Source organism: Ascaphus truei, chromosome 5 (assembly GCF_040206685.1).
Source record: "Ascaphus truei isolate aAscTru1 chromosome 5, aAscTru1.hap1, whole genome shotgun sequence".
NCBI lineage: Eukaryota > Metazoa > Chordata > Amphibia > Anura > Ascaphidae > Ascaphus > Ascaphus truei.
The window spans coordinates 31,927,424-31,942,780 of record NC_134487.1 but is presented as its reverse complement, the minus strand read 5'-3'; the positions used below and the strand labels follow the sequence as shown (position 1 = coordinate 31,942,780).

The following is a 15,357-nucleotide window of genomic DNA, read 5'->3' as shown; positions in this document are numbered from 1 at the left end:
GGGACCGGCTAAAGCTAAGATCACAGCAACTACACACATGGCGGCGACTCGCAAAAAAAACAAACAAAAGGTGGATGTACGCACCTATTTCGTGGGGGCAAAGAAGGCAAGAGAGACAGACAGCATGGCGGCCTCCGACTCAGAGTCCGCACCGGAGTTGGAGTCGGCCCCGGACGAGCAGACGGGTGCTTTAAAGAGGGAAATTGCCCAACTCCTCTCTGACCTAAAAACGTTTTTCCGCGGAGAGGTGGACCAGCTAAGGAAGGACATACTGAACATCGGGACACGAACGCACGCCCTGGAGGAGAAAATGGAGGAGTCTTCCCGCTCTCAAAATGTAACAGACACCAGGGTCTCTGCACTAGAGAGAAGGGTGGCAGAGCTGGAAGAACGCCATGAGGACAGCGAGAATCGAGATAGGCGCAATAACCTAAGGGTTAGGGGGATACCGGAGGAGATACGAGACCCCGAAGTGATGCTGAATCGCTGGATGTCCTCCATTATGCCGGGGAAAACGGAAGCAGAGCTGGTCATGGACCGGTGCCACCGTGCATTACGGGCCCGACCGCTTCCTAACAACCCACCCAGAGACATAATTCTGCGTCTGCATCATTTCACCACAAAGGCAGAAATCAGTAAAATTACACGAGCCACCCCAACGGTGAAATTCGAGGGAATAGAAATGGCCATATTTCAAGACATTTCCCCGATTACATTGGCACGGCGCCAGGCCCTCCAGCCAGTTACCAAACTACTAAGGGACAGAAATATAAGGTATAGATGGGCCTTTCCCTTTGCCCTGATCGTGGTGCAAAACGGTCGGTCCCATGTACTAAAACACCTTGCAGACGGCGCAGAGTTCCTGAATAAGTTGAATATACCTCATGATCTCCCACTAGTAGAGGCCCAGGTGGGGCGCCCTCCCAGGCGGACGGAATGGGAAAAGGTGGGCTCACCTAAAGGTCCGCGACAAGCTACCTCAGGATCGCCCAGACCGGCATGAGGGCTTTTTAAGTGGCTCTCCAGCTATGCTGGACACATCAGTTCCTGTTATTAACCCGGTTAAAGTTATCTCCCAGCCAGTGAATACCACTGAGTAATACCCACAAAAGCGACTGACAGTGGGCGACCCCTCTGCCCCCTCTCGATGGGTCCCGACCCAGATAGCCAAACCCCGGCGGAGGATGCTAGAACAGCCAAAAAGAAAAAAGAAAACAAAAGTAAAGAAAAACATAACACTCACCAAAATGGCGGCCGGAGACGATCCGCGGGAGAATCTGGAGGAGAGGCGCGGAAACAGAATGGCGGAGGTCAATTGGGCGCGAAAAAGAGAAGCTCCTGCTAGCTCCGCCTTCGGGACGCGCCTGCTCCCTCGGCTCACCACGGACTGGAATGCGCACGCAGCCCGGATGATGACAGAGGGCGGTCCCCGGCGAGTCCGTGTCGATCCGGATCTGACGTCAGTGACAGCGCCTGCGGAGCAGGACAAAGATGGCCGCGCACCGGAGCAGCGGGGCAGAGGGTCTGGGGGGAGTCACTGAGAGGGAGGGGGTGTTCCGAGGGGGTTCGCGCATTCCCCCGAGGGGACGAGGGAGAGGGGGGCTAAGCCCGATTAAGATACACAGTTAAGGGTAGTTAAAGAGCTGGACTGCTAACAGTAAACAACCATAGTCTATAGCACACAGCGGTCCGCAATAAGACACAGAAACAATACGGACCAGCAAATATGTTGTTGAACTTGCAAAACACGGCTATTATTTTAGTTGTTCGTTTAAAAAAATGTTTATGTTGCCGACGGGGGGGCGGATGCCTGTCCTCTTCCCTACCTGTTGGCATGTGCCTCTGGGGCTGGACTGTGGCCTTAAGCCACAGGTCAGTCAAAGACCAGGGGATCCGCAGTCTGGAGTCTCCCCCTCAATCCCGGATGGGAAGGTGGGATCATCCGGAATATGTGCGGCATCCCCAGGCAGTTAACCACAGGTCAAATAAGACCAAGATGGTTCCCCTTGTATGTTCTACAAGGATTTATGTTCCCTGTCACTCCCCTATGTGTTTTCCTCCCCATCCCACAGGTATCCCAAAAGGAAGCAGCTCGGCAGACGGGGGCCAGCAGTACCGCTCCCGACACCGGCAGAAAAGACAAGACAAGGGTAGGAAACAAACACAGCACACCCGCAAGGTCTCACTACATAAACACCTATGGCATTGACATTTATATCACAGAATGTTAAGGGATTCAACTCCCCTCAAAAGCGTAGAATCGCCTTTGCTGAATTTAAACGCAGGAAAACAGATGTTTTATTCCTACAAGAGACGCACTACTGCTCGAGAAAAAACCCGGGGTTCATAGATAAACATTTTAGGAAGTTCTATCTAGCCTCAGCTAAGGAAAAAAAAAAAGGGGTAGCCATTCTACTCCATAACAGAGTCCCATTTGAGATGGAAAAAATAAAACGAGACCCAGGCGGTCGATATATTATATTGGTGGGCACATTGCAACAATGTAGAGTAACACTGGCGTGCATATATGCCCCATGTGAAAAAGACCCTAAATTCTTCACAGAGTTCTTCCTTAAGCTGCAGCAATGGGCTTCCGGCAATATAATATTAGCGGGAGATTTCAATAAGGTCTTAGACCCTCGAATAGACAGGTCCCCTAGAAGGGAGAAAATGCGACAAGCAGGGACGACGGGGTTGATGGAGGGGCTGAGACGGCTGTGTCTGGTAGACATATGGCGGGAACAGCACCCAGGTGACCGTTCGTATACATTCTATTCACACCCCCATGACAGCTATAGCAGGCTAGACCACTTCTTTGTGTCGAGCAGAATGGTCCCACAAATCACCGGCACCTTAATTCATGACATTTCATGGTCGGACCATGCATCAATTGAGCTAAAATGCACGCAAATTAGATCGGTTAGCCCGGGAGCAAACTGGAAATTAAACGAGTCCCTAATAAAGATACCGGAATTGGCACAGATAGTCAAAGACGAGATCAGACAATTTTTTGTCATGAACGCAGGTACAGTGGAATCTCACACTATACTGTGGGAGGCTCACAAGGCCACAATGCGTGGAACGCTCATTAGTCTCGCAGCAAGGCGAAAAAGACAGAGGGAATCGAAATTGTCACAACTATACAAGAGGTTACATGAGCTCTCCACACTACATAGCCGATCAGGTGGAGAAGACATTCTTAAGGAGTTGAAGGATGTAAGGATAGAACTTAACCTCCTCCTCACATCCCAGGCCGAGAGGGACATTAGCTGGACCAAGAGGAAATTTTTTGAGAAAGCCAACAAACCGGATACTATGCTAGCCAACAGGATTCGCAATAGGCAACCAAACTATAACATACAGGCCATCAAAACCAAATCGGGGGAATTGACCTCCAACCCCAAACGTATAGTGGAAGAGTTTAGACTTTACTATGAACAGCTTTATAATGGGGAGAAGGTGATACACAATTCCAAAACAAGCAAATTATTACAGACCTTCCTAAAAGAGGCAGCCTTACCTAGGCTGAGCAGAATGGAGAGCGAGGCAATCCAGGCTGATTTCACTCTGGAGGAACTGACCGCGGTTATCAAAAACCTCAAACCCTCTAAGGCCCCAGGCCCAGATGGGTTTTCCAATTTATACTACAAGAAATACATAGGGGTTCTAGCACCGCACATGCTCAAGTTATTTAACGGAGTCTTGGCGGGGGAACCCTTCTCAGACCAGATGCTCCAGGCGTCGATATCTATAATCCATAAACAGGACAAAGATCCTACAAACTGTCAAAGCTATAGGCCGATATCATTAATCAATTCGGACGTTAAGATATATTCCAAATTGCTGGCCAACAGATTGAGCGCAATCATGCCAAGACTTATCCACCCGGACCAAGTTGGCTTTATTAGCAATAGACAAGCGGCCGACAATACTAGAAGAATCATAGATATCATTAACTTTATCAATGTCAACGGGATCCGAGGTGTAGTATTAAGTTTAGACGCAGAGAAGGCCTTTGACAGGACTGACTGGCCATTCATGGAGTCCACGCTTGAAGCATTCGGGTTTAGAGGTAAAATTTTAGGGGCTATAAACGCATTATACACAACCCCGACCGCCAAGGTGGTCCATCAAGGATTCCCGTCAGAGCTGTTTAAAATCAAAAGCGGGACCAGACAGGGCTGCCCACTCTCGCCCTTGTTGTTTGCCCTATGCATGGAACCGCTAGCGGCGCACATACGTCGCAGCCCGGATATTGCCGGCATTCAAATTCAATCCCAAGAGCACAAAATCGCTCTGTATGCAGATGACATTATCTTGTCTCTGACGAAACCGCTTACCTCGCTGCCCAATCTGTTTGCTCTACTGGAAACATTTGGCAGAATCTCCGGATTTAAGATAAATCAATCTAAGTCGGAGGCACTGAACCTAAATGTTCCAAAGGAGACGGAGAAATTAATAGAGATCAACTTTCAGTTTAAATGGCAGCCCAAGGCGATAAAGTATTTAGGAATATACCTAACTAAACATAACTCCAATCTTTATCAGGAGAATTATCCGAGACTCCTAAGAGCCCTCACAAAAGAACTAAAAGATTGGTCTGCATATGGGATATCTTGGATTGGCAGAATTTACTGTGTGAAAATGAACCTCCTCCCTAGGATACTCTATCTGTTCCAAACACTTCCGATACCCGTAGTGAGATCGGACATTAAGGAACTGCAGAACGCAGTTACAAAGTTCATCTGGAAGAATAAAAAGCCACGGGTAAAAATGTAAATTATGCAAAGACCTAAGGAAACTGGAGGCTTAGCAGTACCGAGTTTGATGGCCTATTATAAAGCAGCACAATTATGCCAAATCACTCAATGGCATGGTGATCCGGAGCAGAGGCGATGGGTGGCACTGGAGAGGGAGGTCTGCGCCCCGCTTGAGCTTAAAGATATACTGTGGTATCCTAAACCCAGACTAAAAGATATGCAGAACCCGCTGCCCTCGGTGCATAACTCCCTATCGGTCTGGGAAGCGGCCAAAAGTAATCACACATTAACCTCAAAACATTCTTTAATGACCCCCCTATACGGAAATCCAGACTTTGCTCCAGGGCTGATAGGTAGGAACTACACTCTCTGGCAAAATTTGGGGCTGAGAAGGCTTAAGGACCTGGAGGGACGAGACACGATCAAAACATTTGAACAATTGCAGTCAGATACGGACTTACCAAACACAGAATTTCTTAGATACCTTCAGGTCCGGGCATTTTATACTAAACACATCAATAGACCACCTCTAACTAATTTTGAAAAGCTCTGTGCTCGGGGAACCGACACACGGGGACTCATCTCTGCTCTATCCAGGGAAGTGATTAGGGCAGACATCGACGGATCGCGCAAAACCAGGTTTATGACACAGTGGGAGACAGACCTGACAGGACCGTTAGAAGACGAAGAGTGGACGGCGATCTTTAAGGCTGCGGCCAGTAGTTCGATTTGTACGACATTGAAGGAAAACTCATATAAAGTGTTAATGAGGTGGTATCTCACCCCAGTTAGATTGGCTAAATTCGTCGCGGGCGCTTCCCCGCTCTGTCCCAGACGGTGCGGGGAACGGGGAGATCTGGTACATATGCTGTGGTCTTGTCCACGAATCATACCCGTTTGGACACAAATCAGGGATTGGCTACAGAGGGTCTTTTTGGGCCTCAAAATTACACTTGACCCATGGGTTTTCCTATTAGGTAAGCCCACAGATGAGGTATCGAGATCAGGAAATAAATTAATAGCACACTTTGCTACGGCGATGAGGTGCGAGACCGCAGCACTGTGGAATCAGAATACAATTCCATCAATAGACAAAATTCGGAACAGAATCTGGTTTGCTTGCCAGATGGAAAAGTTGACGAGTCTGGTCAACGACACTGGCGCAAATTTCCAAAAAGTCTGGTCACTGTGGCTGGCACAGACCGACATCCCAGGGATGAGCAATGCCTCCGTCTGGCTTTGATAAAATCAGATGGGTTTTCCTTCGATGCCGGACTAAACACACGAGAGGAACTATAACACCCATGAATACAGGATCCACAGAGAGGAACCACACAACCTCCGGGCCCGTAGATTCGGTGCGGGGGCGGTGCGGATACATCTAAGTCTGCAGAAGCGAGCTAAGTCTACTGGAGCACACGGAAGAGGATACCTCAGTCCCTTGCCCTCTCCACACCCCTCCCCCTTCCCCCCCTCTCCTCTACCCTAACCCACTCATGTCTACCCCTCCCCATGTCTGTATCAATGTTGTATGTCCTACAATCTACCATTAGGTACCAAAGTGATAACTGACTGTATTATACTTGCAAAAATCCAATAAAAGAAAGTTACAAAAAAAAAAAAAAAGGCGAAAGGTCATGTTTAAACCAACTAAGAAACGTCAGTCGCAGGCAAGCAATGCGCCAGCGACAGCGCCAGCATCCAATAACGGTCCGACCGTCAGTGAAAACCTGGAGACCGGCAACCCTTGCTGTCTGTCCCCGCCCGGATACCTGCAGCCTGAGCCGGATTTCGCGTACAGATTCCAGCAAGCTTGCATGTACCAAAGTGATTTCCTGACTCATACGCTGGCACCTGTCAACTACTTGTATAATCAAGAATACGGGACTGGCAGTGGCTCGGCGCCAGCTGATTGGCAAAGTCTATGGTGAGTAATGTTGCCGTATTTTATTCTGTTTTTGAAATATCAATATCAATGCACAGTCAAGCGATTTTGCTGTAAGCAATATCATTGGCTGAGCAGCTTCTACAGTAGATAAATCACAATTGGTGGAAAGCGAGGCGCATGCGCATTGGAACCTTCTTGAAACGCATATGCGTCATCACATCTACAGTAGGCGCATGCGAACAGGAGACGCCCCCCGAGAAAATTATTGGTGAGACTGACTGTGGGAACTTCTTTAGGAGACTGACTGACCATTACAGTAAAACATGTACTTTTTTTTTTCCTCAGAAAAGAAAACTTTGTCATCTCATGCAGAAAACGGCAAATGGAGGGATTTCGATGGATAATATCGCTTTGTTTAACAATGCCTGCACATTGCTGAATCGGATTTAAAAAACCATGTACCGGAGTCTACAGTTTAGTGGCCGTTGTTATTGATTAGGATAGAATACTGTAACTGAGAGCTTAATAGAAAACCTGAAACAGTATGCTGTTGTTTTCAGACCGTATACAATACTTTTTTATATATATATACTTTATAATAAACCCTAAAAATAAAAAAAGTATGCATTTATTCTACATGTATTCCAATACATATGTGTATTCTATACCCGTACAGCATGTATTGTTTTAATACTCTTGTGATGTACAGTACTGAGCATGCCTACAGTATACAGTACAGTATGCCTGGACAGTACTGTATGTTCTAGAAACACTGTATTTTGTTACAGTATAAAAGGAGACAATGGAACAATTTAAAACAAAACAACATTTTCTTTTATTGGTGGAGTAAGTACAAAAACATTTATTTACAAATACAATTTAAAAACATTTAAAGTGTACAGCAATTCAAAACATTAACAGGTGTATGGTTTACTGCTAGTGAAAACATTTATGTACAGAAAGTCAAAACATTTACAGTAGGATGGTGTACAGAACAGTCAGTCAGGCCTGCACAACTCCAGTCCTCGAGGGCCGCAAACAGGCCCGGTTTTCAGGATAATCTTGAAAACCGGGCCTGTTTGCGTCCCACGAGGACTGGAATTGTGCAGGTCTTGTGTAAGTAAAAACATTTCTTTATTAATACAAGTTAAAACACGCAACATCTCCTTTATTAAAGTACAGAAAGTCAAAATATTTACAGTAGGATGGTGTACAGTACAGTAAGTCAGGCCTGCACAACTCCAGTCCTCGAGGGCTGCAAACAAGCCCAGTTTTATCCTGAAAACCGGGCCTGTTAGCGACCCTCGAGGACTGGAGTTGTGCAGGTCTTGTGTAAGTAAAAACATTTCTTTATTAATACAAGTTAAAACAAGCAACAAGTCAAAAAATAAACAACAGTTGAACAGTCACGCAAATTCAATCCCCACCAGATTGTCCTTCCAGGGCCGATGCCTTGTATGACGCAAAATGCCATTAATGGAGTCTCGAACGCTTTTCATTAAAGGATCTGAAATCGAAAAATAGCGCCGCAATTCCTCCACAATAGTCCTTCTTAAATTTTCAGGAAGCGCCCTTTTTTCGCAATTTCCTTCGTAGTTTACATTTTTGGCCTACCCCAAGTAGGACACGTGGTGCTTAAAAATTAACATGCCATACTTCTGAGGTAAACCAGCAGTCATCACCCTATACTTCTCCCTGAGTGCCGGTGGCAGCTCGTGCAGGATGATGTCGGGCACCGTATCGATGGAAGCGTATGTAGGTTGGATTCTGGGAGTGGGTGTGCTTCTGGGAGCGGGTGTGCTTCTGGCAGCGGGTGAGGGTAGGTTGTCTGGGAGGAAGCTTTCCTCCTGTCTTGGTCGCCGTGTTCACTCCTGGCGTGGTCTTGACGGGGTTGTCATGTTATCCTCCTTGTCAACGGCATACATGTACACAAATTCTTCTGGTGGAGGGGGTGCGCTTGGTGTTGGAAGGTGGTCGAAGGTCCCATTCATCACATCCATGCCACCCTCCTGCTCCGGCATCAGGGATACAGGGGCATGAACACCGAGCTTATTATGTATCCCCGCTATGTTAGTCTCTATCTTCTCCATCTGTTGATCCATCTTCTCCATCCGTTGATCCATATTTAGCATGTTCTCTAAAAGAAGATCTATCTTTACCAGCATAGTAGAGTTCCCGGGGATATCGACACTTAACACCCATTCAGCATGCGGTCTAACGAGCTGGTTCTTGTGCATGGGGTGCTGTGGACATCTGGGTGGATGGGTGCTACGGAGGATGAGATGGGGGTTTTCTGGAGAGAAGCGGCAGCGTCGTCAAAGAAGGATGGAGGAGGTAACCTGTGCATTTCCGGGAGAGAAGCGGCAGCTTTGTCGAAGAGGGATGGAGAAAGTGACCTGTGGATTTCCGGGCGAGAAGCGGCAGAGTCGTCTAAGCGTAATGGAGAAAGTAACCCGTGGATTTCCGGGAGACCAGCGGCAGCGTCGTCGAAGAGTAGTGGAGAAGATGGGCTTTGGGTTTCTGGGAGAGCAGCGGCAGCGTCGTGGACGAGTAGTGGAGGATGGCCTGTAGATTTCCGGGAGAGCAGCGGCAGAGACGTTAAAGCGTAATCGAGGAAGTGGCCTGCGGGTTCGATGTGTTGGCTGCCATTTGTTTTGCCTTGAGTGTACATCCCCAAATTTCTTCTTGACATACTAAGGCTTACGTGTATTAAAACCCTTAGCCTTTGGGGTCAGCAGAAGGTTTTCTTTATTAGCCTTAGCCTGTCGCTTTGGCCTTGGCTTGGAAACGGCTGCCGCCTTTCGCTTTTTCTGTGTGATAGGCACAGCAGAGGCGAGTGGCTTCCTGCGTCCGTAGAAATCTGGGTTGATCCATGGAAGCAGATGGCACAATGCAGTATCTGGATAAGGGCAAGTTCAGATACAGATCATCGAGTGGTGGGCTATGCAAAGTGTGTAACCTTTTATGCATGGCGACGAGGTACAGGTGTTAAAAGTGGGCGTACTCTAATGTGATTCATTAACGTATAAATACACCATCCATTTTGTGGATTCACTGCACATTGAATACACATCAACTAAATATCGAATGTACATTCTTGTGCTTGTATTTCTTTCTACTCGCAGCTACAGTATGCCTGTTAAAAAGATTTCAAAGGATCTCAGCATGAGAATTAAGGAGATGTACATGAGCGGACAACGAATTGTAGATATCCAACACTGGTTAGCTGCTTCTGGCCTCGTTGTGCCATCAACCACCGTGTGCTATCATGCACACGGAAAAACCAGACAACGCACGAGGACACCAACGGTAACTAACGCGTAAGTATATTTATATAACTATATAATACAGTATATCTAGTATTATTTATATTGCTGCATATTAATAGAGCTATAAAGTATAGATCTATCTAATTTTATAGTTATTTCGATATATTTATATAACTACAGTATATAATACAGTTCTATTATTGTTTATATTGCGGCATATTAATAGAACTATACAGTATAGATCTATCTAATTTTATAGTTATTTCGGTATATTTATATAACTACAGTATATAATACAGTATATCTATTATTGTTTATATTGCTGCATATTAATAGAACTATATAGTATAGATCTATCTAACATTATGGTTATTTCTGTTTATTTATAGTACTATATAATATAGTATATCTATCTATTGTTTATATTGCTGCATCTATAATTGTTTACTGTAAATGATGTGCTGTACTTGTGGCCTACTGCAATGTAACTTACCGGATTGTTGTTTTTCTATACACTGTAGGGAGACAACTCTTCCGGTCGACAAAATAAGTGAAGAGAATGATGAGAAGAGTGCCTTAAGGGTCAAATACACTCTGCTGCAAAATCACAATCTCACTGTATCTGAGACCAGCATAAAGAAGATGAGACGCAGAATTGGATGGAAATATGGACGTGTGAGGTTAGTACTGGACAGTACAGGAGGTTAAAGTGTTGTTTAAGAAACTGTACTGTACCTATAAAATTATTCCTTGTCATTACAGAGCGTACCCTATGATAAGGGACGTTAACAAGATCAAGAGAGTGGTCCAGGCCCAGGCATGGATCGACAGTGGAGAAACTTTCCAGGATTGCATCTTCACTGACGAGTCGACTGTATCGCTGGAGAGATTTGCCACCTTTGCATAAAAAAGGTCGCATATATATGAAGCCGCGTCCAAAACACCCAGTGAAGATGCATGTGTGGGGTGCCATCTCTAGGCGTGGACCAGGATGCATTGTCATCTTTGAAGGTAAAATAAGTCACACGCTTTTGCCTTATGCACTGTACTGTACTAGTGTGCAGTTTTTTGAGCACTTTTCTTTTCTTGTTATAGGAATCATGAATAAAGCTTTTTTCCAAGAACAAATTGTGCCTGAGATTGTAGAATACATCACACATGAGTTCCCAGATGGTCACCGTTTCTTCCAGGACAACGATCCGAAGCACACCGCGTCAACAGCACATATACTTGAGCGTGGTATCAACTGGGTGAAGACGCCAGCGGAGTAAGTGCGGTAACCGTGTCTCATTTTTCCCACTGTTTTTACTGTGTACTGTATCTCTTTAACTAATTGTCCTTTTTTTCCCCCTCCAATGACAGATCGCCAGACTTCAATCCTATCGAAATGGTCTGGCATCAGCTGAATTTTTTATTTCTTTGAACTTTAAATTCACTGTGAATGTGTGTGGGGGGGATTCTTCAAGAAGACATACAGTTTTAATAATTGGCTACCTTTTTAATAATTGGTTACATAATCAGATTAACATAAGGGAAAGCCAACAGTAGGAAAATTAACGAATGGTGTGAGAGAGGTTGAAAAGCACAATGACAAGCTTTAGAAACGGAATGGTTCTGGAGAGGTGTCGATAAGAGGTTGTAATCCTTGAGCGAGCCATGTGTGTGTCTGCGGGGGGGGGCTAAAGCTGCATTATGAAGGATTAGCTGTATTGTAGTTCAAAGACATGACATATTTCAAACCACACAAATCAACCATGTGCAGTCAAACGCACAGTGTCGCAGTCAAAAGCTACAGCCCAGATTGAATATCGTAATATCAACATGGTTTAGGCAGGCTTGTGGAGAAAATAAAAATAAAAAATGACGAGAATTTTTTTTTTTTTGGTCACTCACTCTTGAACTTTGCAAGCAAGCAGTGGTGAAGTTATAGACGCATGCGCAGTAATCATCAGCTAGCAAGCAGGAATGTGAATGAAACCAGAAAGACACAAATTCAAAGGAATGGTGTGGGAGAGGTGTACTGTATTGTAGTTAAGATAAGAAGTTGAAATACTGCAGTGCAGTAAATTAGCCTGTGTGTGTGTGGGGGCGAGCGAGGGGAGAGCGCTGTATATGCCGAAATGTGATACTGTTACAGTACACGCCTATGCGTTTCAACAATGTTCAAATGAGACATACAGCACTGCATATGCATGAATAAATATGCAAATTTACAATTACTGCGCGCGCACACGCAGACTGTGTACTGACGTAGGTTGAACTGCTAAAGTATTAGACTTTGAAGACAACAGCTCGCAAACGCCCCCCTTAGTTTTTAGACGGTATTGCAGTATTGCTGGCCGCACTAATAAAATGCTAATATTACGAGTGCTAAAATACCGGAACATATTCCGGGAAAAAAAAAATACTACATCTGCACACGGTTATCAGAGTTGCGCTAATATGGCCGCATTAGGATAAAGGCGTCCGCAGCTGTATAAATGAACATATACAAAGACACAGTTTTCATAAGAAGAGATGACCTTGTGATATAATGGGTGATGATATAGTTGGTGACTTAAAAAGGGTTATACAACTACAATGAGACATGCGAGACACAGGAGCATGGGAAAAATGGAAGGCATAAACCCGCTCCCTGCACCATCACATAATGTACAGGAGCTTATTATAATTTAAACTTTTTTTTCACAAGTTATGGACTTGAAACGTTATTGGCGTCAATCTTGCGCCTCAGAGTAAATTCGGCAGGCATTTTGCTCCATTTTCATTAGCTTGGACTAAGAAGCAGGTAAGTAGGAGGAGCTACATGATGCAAATGTTTTAATAGGAAGCATCATGGGATGTGTCACTGAGCAACATTTGTGCCATTTTTTTTCCTCACGTCAAACAATCTCAGGTTATGTAAACCAGTGGGGATTATAACCCGTGTCAGATGATTGAGAAGCATTTTTACATTGAAGCAGCTGTAAGCAGATAATGGTGTAGTGTGTCAAAGCAGACAACTCCGTGCATTGATGTGTAGCCCCAACTGCTTCATCACAAGACAGAGAGAATCCTTTGTTACATTAAAGGCAATATTCAACGTGACATTAATAGAAGGTATGAAGCACTGCTATTTCTTTTATTATTATTATTTTTTTTTTTAACGCCCAGAGTACCAATACATTTTAATGTACAAACATACTATTCCACTTTCCTTTTAAATACAAAATGAATTATTTTCTAAATCCTCTACCACTTCCTACTTTTATATCTTACTGTAGTTTGTGCTTAGATCTTTCTAACGTACAATCCAAACAGCTTTGCCCCAGTGTTTAATAACTATGTAGATCTTTTTAAATCTGGCACGATACCAGTAAAAAAAAAAAGTTCAACAACAGCTTTCCCTGCAGCCCAGGAATGAATTCCTCATCTCTGCCCCGTCGGAGGTCGGCCAAACTCCTACCTATGCTGGCCACAGGACAACGGGGCTGGCTCTCCCCCAGGGCCAGTGGCCCTGGACAAAACAGTCACCCCAGTTCCAATAACATTGGATGTCCGTCTATTCTTTATTTATTTTGTTAATTTTAAATATTTTACTTTTCTTATCTTACAAATGTAATTTGAATATAAGGATATTATTACATTTGCTTTATTTTATTGTACTGGGTGTAGCTAACTTTTTGAATTTTTTTTCATTATTTTCTGGTTATTTTAAATGCTCTCCTGACTTGCTTCAGGAAAAAAATATCTCATGCTACATAAAAGGTCAGTCAATAACTGCCTCGATAAGGCACTGCTGTTTTTGATTCTTCCTTCTCTGAAGGCTGCGAGTTGTACCACTCTGACAAGCTGTCTTCTTCAAGTACAATTTAAATAAACCTTCAACAGACTTCCTATCAAGTACTTTAAACACCTTCTAGTTTCGCTGTTTCTTATACTGAACTCCCCTGTTTTAAGTAACATAATTTTATGAGCCCTGAGTTAAGAGCATTGTTGATTTAACCCTTAAAGTGGTAATTTAAAGGATTTAAGGTTTATTATACTTTAAATAAATCAGTTCTGTAGTATTGGATAATACTGTCTGCGTTGCTTTTTTAACTCCTAATGCAATTTTTAAGGATTTTGTTAATGTACTGATTATCCTTTGGTTGCTACAGCAAGCATTTAGAAAGTCATATCCACTTAATCTTTTGAAACAGGCTCTCAGACACACGTGTTTGAGTCCTGCCCTTTGACAACAAAGTATCACAAACATATCGATTTCTGTGTTCCAAACAGCGAACTGTCTATTACTCTAAAAGCTGTAACAATAATGTGTTACACATAGTCATATAATGATAAATATCAGCTACAGCATATCACAGACGGCAGCACAAAGTTAGAAGGTGGCCATTTCATTATGCACACAAACATGCTTTCATATGAAAATAAGAAAAAGAAAAGTGGGAATGTAGTATTGCTGCATTAACACAACTATCATTTTGATTGTAAGCTCTGTAGTGCAGGGAATCCCTAATTCCCGTTGTTTAACTTTAATACACCTGTGAAACTTTGTATAAGATCTCCCTGTACTTTTGTTTTATTCTTCTTTGGCATTGCTACATGCAATGCAATAATTACTGTAACACTACATGTTCGCATTACTGAGCTCTGTTATTAGGTTTTCATATTTGATGGCAAATTGCATACATTCAAATAAGGTCAATGTGTGAAACCGTCTAATCTGCACAACTCCATACTTGAATCTGTGTCCTTGGAATGCTTTAAAATGAAATGATACCGATAAAGTAATTGCAATTATTTTTAATTAACATGTTATACCGGCTTATTTTTCCAACAATAATTATAACCCGTATATTTATTTTTGTCGTTGTGTATAAATATCATACTTAGTATAACTATCAGCATTACTTTTTTTTATACAAACTTCTTATTTTTGTGTGTGCAGGATCAGCCATTGCCCCTGCTTGCTGCCAGATGAAAGAAACACTAACAGTAATTAGTATACTTCTCAATATGACAGCAGTCTGCAGGTCTTCTATGTTTAAGTAAGTTGTCTTGGGAAGTGCTTTCATGCAGTACTTCTAACACTGCAAAGGTCAACACTGCAAGCTACATCACTGTTAGCTTTCATTACTGCTTTTGATTCCATACATTTCTAGTTCTCAAAAACACATAATAGATTTATTGCCTCACGCTGCCAAAAAGAGAGAGAAGAACTGACTAAATATTAGTTTTAAAGCTTAGCTGACATTCTATAAAAGAATCAAATCAACTGGTGGATGATGTGTCATCTTATACAAACTGTTCAAAGGGAGTGAAGCAATCACGATTTGTAGGTACACTGCCAGGAGTTGACAGTCCTGTATTGCTCTGGATACAACATATAGTAGAAGTTATAACAGCCACACACGTGGATTATGATTAAAGGGGCTGATTATTGACTATCTACATTTCG

General features: G+C 43.6%; 1 protein-coding gene across 8 annotated transcripts in view; it reads right to left on the bottom strand.

Annotated features, from left to right (window-relative positions):
* CACNA2D1 (calcium voltage-gated channel auxiliary subunit alpha2delta 1) overlaps positions 1–15,357 on the bottom strand; it is a 717,165-nt gene that overhangs the window by 598,899 nt on the left and 102,909 nt on the right. The window lies entirely within an intron of this gene.